Source organism: Cynara cardunculus (assembly GCF_001531365.2).
Source record: "Cynara cardunculus var. scolymus isolate 2C chromosome LG 17, CcrdV1, whole genome shotgun sequence".
NCBI classification, from domain to species: Eukaryota; Viridiplantae; Streptophyta; class Magnoliopsida; order Asterales; family Asteraceae; genus Cynara; species Cynara cardunculus.
Window position 1 is genome coordinate 36,549,054 of NC_037544.1, and position 6,000 is coordinate 36,555,053.

A 6,000-nucleotide genomic window follows, 5' to 3' on the forward strand; every position below is an offset into this window, starting at 1 on the left:
TTGACATTTATGCAACCAATACAACTCAATCTCAACCGTTCATTTCATTTGATGAATATGTGATTTCATAGAAGTTTTGATTGTTTCCTAATATAAAATATTAATCATAATTAATGAACTCTATTCATATTCCATAAATATTCAAATCATAATAAATGAACTCCCATYATTTCTATAAATATCTCAATTAATTTGGTTGCAAGGGTTGTACAAATACACAAGGTTGTAAAAGAAATATACCATATACCATATATATATATATATATATATATATATATCATAATCTAATACAACAAAAAATATAAAATGACCAAAATACTCTTAAATTAACTAAATCTTCTAACTATAGTTATTCAGGGAAACGAAAAGTGAAACAAAATGACAACCACAATGATCAAATTTGTAATTAATTTAGAATATAAACCAAATTTAATAGTGAATGACAATAACATGAACTAAAAATTAGAGTTGTTCATGGAGGTGACGACCCTTTACACATGGCCCATCCGGCCCGCTAGAAATACGGAATTGGACAACCATTATCGAGAAAATGGACGGGCCCGGATTTGGTCGTTAAAATTAACGGGCTGACATGGGCAATGTGAAAATAAATATGGGCAGGTCTGCCCGACCCGTTTATATTTTATAATTAATATTTTTTTACCATTAATTAAATTTATACTAATATATTTTAAAATTAAATTATTAAAGTTATAGAACGGGAGTTGGGACTATTTGGTTTTTTTTATGAATCCAAAAGACTCTAAATTATCTTTGTTAGCATCCTTACGTCAAAACCTTAATCGATCAACAATGGATGTTTGAAATTGGCAGTAGCATGATGGAGCCATGAAAATGCATTATTGATTTTATGGAAGTTTGAATTTTGCTTTCCATTTCTTTCTCCAATTGTTAAGATCCATATATCACTTCAGTTGCTTAAAATTTTAATTGTAACGGTGTTTTTCCTTTACTTTTTGGTTCCACATTTGTTAATTAATTGCTAGTGATCAAGTTTATAGATTTATAAGAATTTACACTTTTTAGACCCGTTAGCCCGTGGGCAAGCCCGACCCATGTATAAGACGGACAATGACAAGTTGTCCGAAAAAAGCACTTGGGTTTACAATATTAAACACATTGGATAAAGAAAATAAGTTAGGTTCAACCCGACCCAACCCAACCTAATCCAGACCTGCAAATGATCACTTCTACTAAAAATTTAATTTATTATAATTAATATATTAAATTATTATAAAATAAAGTTATATTATTATCATGATTAAAGTTATATTAAATAGTTATTTATATCGGGTCACATGATTTAAAGACACATAACTCGCCTTAAATGAAATAAAGAAAAATTGATAACATAAAAATAATTTTTAGAACATCTTCAACAACTTCTCTAAAATAAATGTGAACAAGTTTTATTTGATAGAGTTAGTTTGCAAGACTTTTATTCTATCCGAGACCCAAGTTCGAATCTTGTTAGTGTCATTTTATTTGTCAAATAGTGTCACCATTTGAATTTTTTTCCCTATATTCAAATAGCGCCACCGTTTGAATTTTTTTTTCCCTATATTTGTTTCTTATAGTCAAATGGTGTCACCGTTTAAAAATATTTATGGGTCCGTCCCTGGACGAATATGTAATTAGTTGTATTTAAAATTATATAAATATTTTAATCGTAATTTTATTTTCCTATTTGCATGAACCTTTAACTCAGGGACGGATCCATAATTTTTTTTAAACGGTGGCACCATTTGACCTTAAGAAAAAAAATATAGATTTTTTTTTTCAAACGGTGGCACCGTTTGACTAAGAAAATGACACTAACATGATTAGGACTTGGGTGTGGGGTAGAATAAAAACCTTCCAAACCAACTCTATCAAATAAAACTTGTTCTCATTGTAGTTTCAAAATACATACGGTTACACACAACAAATTAATACGGTTGCACCGTTCATGAAACCTAAATTTTTTACCATTCGGCGGAGAAAGATACGGTGGCACGTGCCACCCATGGCACCTATGTAGGTCCGCCTATGCTTCAACTTTCTTTTTTAAGTTTGTTGATCTTTTTTGCATGTTATTCTTTTGATTTTACTTTGTTTTTTAAACACAAACACTTTGTTAGGTTGTACGATGTATCAAAGTTTCAATCCGACCAACCCAACTCAACCCAACCGAGTTGAGTCGAGATTTTTCAATGACAAACATTTGGTTGAATTGTTCAAATGCATTCAACCCAGTTAACCCAACCGTGCAACCCAAAATGAGGTTAAATTTAAAATAAAGTAAACTTCAAAGTTAGTCCTTGTGGTTTGTCAAAATAACACTTTCCATCCTTACAATTTTGAAATTGCAGAATAGCAATTGTACTTTGCAAAAATGTTTGAATTTAGTCCATAGATCTAACGGTCGTTAAAAATTCTATTAAATGAAGGACATTTTCGTTCTTTTGTCGATTTTTTTGTCTTTTATCCGAACAAGAACAACATGGACCATCGTAAAATCTATTTTGTTTGGGTAAAAGACAAAAATCGATAAAATACCAAAAATACCCCTTATTCAACATAATTTTTTAATGAACGTTTTACAAACTGTGTTATCATATAATTTTAAAATTATAAATATTAAAAAGTATTATTTCCAACAAACCACAATGATATATATTAAATTAACGACTTATAAAATCACATATATTTAAAAAGAATATTGATTATGAGGATGTTTGGTAGTAATTAAATAGTTTAGTGTAGAATAATTATGAGGCTCTTATGATATAGTCCAAACTGAAATATAATTATTTGGTAATTATTTACAAGGAAATTAGGGCGTTGAATGGTTAAGAGAGACACATGGTACAAAATCATTTAGAATATTTTAGAATCATTAAGAGACAGATTTTTTTTTTGTCAAACAAGATTCATCTCTTAATGAAACTATTAAGAGGTAAACAAACAACCCTTAACATTTAATTATGTTGATCTTATCTTTGAAACATGGTCGGAACTAGGGTTTACGATGTCTTGGATGAAAAGGTAAAATAATGTCCTTACTATTTAAAAATTACAAATGAAACATATGGTTTAGTAACGAGTGTTATGTAGTTTAAACAACCATATATAGTCTTAGGGTCTGTTTACCAATTTTTTTATTAAGTCCTGTATGGATAAATATGTCTGCCCGGATAAATTTGTCTGCCCGGATAAATGAGTGTTGTTGTTTACTTTTTTTATCTGAACCAACAGTCTGAATAACATAAATGACTGATTTACCCCCCCAATATTAATTGTTTGAACATCAAAACAAAAAATCATAAAGAGGCCGAAGATGGGGTGTCTCATATGGGAAGGAGGCGGTGCTTTAAATAAGGGGTATGGGTGTCATTTTTGTGGCTGAATGGGGACAACACACCATTTCTATCTATGCAATTAAGCCATTATCTGTGCGAATAAGCCGTAAGTAAACAACCCAAATGAGTTGTTCGAACAAGCCAAATAGACCAATAAGCATAATTAAGCCGCAAGTAAACAGCCCCTTAGACAATAAACCACACTATGGATGACAACAAAATTGGAATTACGAAATTCACCGTCGAATCAAGAAATATAATAAAAAATAATCTTCGAGAATTATATTTATAGATATGGAAATCGTAAAAAAAATAGCTGAAATTATATCGTAACCTAAATTAATTCATACATGGTTTTTGATTTTAAAAAATATAACAAAAGATATCTGTGATTCCAAGTTGAAATTAGCCAGTGATCTAAATTGTTTTATGTAGAGTTTGATTCTATTAATTCTGTGCGTAAAAAATGTTTGGCAAAAGGAAAAATGAACTTACAAATATTATCACATGATTTTCAAAACAAAAATACATAGAGAGTATTAACTGTTGAATATGATTAATTTTATTTCAGATAAATAAATGTTTCCATGAAAAGAAAGTATTAATTTTACCCGGGTAAGCACTTACCAAGTTACATTACCTTACCGAATGGATATGACAAGGATCAAGAAGCTTACCCGGTACGAGCGAGACAAGGACCAAGAGTTTTACACGGTAAGTGAGGACAACAACTCTTACCATGGTTAGCATTTACCGGATAAATCGTTGCATATGTGTTCGTTTTTGTTGGCTAAAATTTTATTCGATAAGTAAATAATAATGTTGAATTTTAACGGTAAATGTTTACCGATGTCTTTTGATTCGTAATCGAATATATTAGATGATAATAAATTATATTTAATAATTTCTATTACGGCGTCGGTTAGTAGGAATTCTAAAACAAATTCTAAAATAATCCGGTTTAAACTTCTCAAATGTTCTGTGGCGGTTCAACCGGTTTGACCGTTGTATTTGGGCGTTTTTAATATTGTTGACAAGCCACACGTTACTACACGATTAATATATAAAATGATTTAAAAATATTATTTTTTAATTTAGAAAAATAGAATTACAAAAATGCCCTTGGTTGCTCATTGACATTGCAACGTTGTTAGGGAATTTATGTAGTTTAATTATTTAAACTACTATTTTTTTAAGCAGGGTACAAAATAATTAAATATTGTTAAATAAAAATAATAATTATAAACCGTATTAAAAAAACCAAGTGGAGCATGTATGAAAGAGTCATACGCTTCTTCTATTCTTTCTTCTGGCATGGCTGTACCATCCTGGACTTGAACCAAAAACCTCGCCGTAAAGTAAATTATCGCACCAACGGTCCAACCAGGGGCGGATTCAGCCTTTAAGCACTGGAGGGAAAAACCCTCATTCAAAAACCAAAAACCTTTGCTGACTAGCTTAAATTTTTTATTTTCACTGTCGTTTTACATGGTTTTCCCTCAGTCTCATATGACCATATAATATTTATTTTTAATTACATCATAACAATAGAGTCGGAGAACGGGCCCCGCTAACCTGTAACTAAATCCGCCCTTGCTAATAAGAATATGTTAAAAGTGACACACTTCTTGCATGTTGCTTCATTGAGGGGTATTTTCGTCATTTTGAAAAAAAAAATCATTTTCCTCTGATTATTCTCACTTTTGCATTAATGACCTTCACGAAGGTAGCTCTAAACACGACATCTTGGATTTTGTCTTGTTCGAATTATTTTCTAGCTACGAAATACTACTTTGATCCACAATAAGATTTCACAAAAAATAATAGATCATAACTGTTCTAGAATTACAAAACTACCCTATAAAACAACATTCATTTTATAATTATAAAAATAATGCCTAAATCTAGGGTGCTTAAAAACCCGATCAACCCAACCAACCCAACACGAAATAACTCAACCTGAAGCAACCCGATGTCTAATTGAGTTGCAAAATTTTTAAACCGTAGGTATTGGGTTGATATTGAGTTACTATTATTTGAACTCAACTCAACCCAACTGGATGAACCCGATATCCTTTTATTTTTTGGATTTAATATGATTGTTGAGTTTATATTGATATATACATTAGACAACTATACTATCACGTACGCTCTTCATATATACATATTTTCAATCTATTCTTCATCTATATGTAACTCATTCGTATATATGTTCAGTAACTGTGAACATATATATGTAAATTAAGAAAATTAATTAAATGTGATATACGTAAGAAATATGAATAAGTTGTATCAAATGGTTGATGATGAAAAAGAAATTATGAGTAGAGAAACAACATATTCAAGGTTAGAAGAATATTTTAATATACCAAAGTATCAAACCAACCAACCCGTACGGTTTGGATTGAGTTGGGTTGGGTTGCACTTTAGTTTGGGTTGAGTTAGGTTAAGATTTTTCAAACCATAAACATTAAATTGTTTAAATGTATTCAACCCGATCAACCAAACCCATAAACACCCCTACCTAAACCCACTTGTAAGAATTTATAGAATATCACTTTCACAACATTATATGGTATTCAAATTTACAAATAAATTAAATAATGTTTAAAATATATTAAATATCATTAAAAATAAT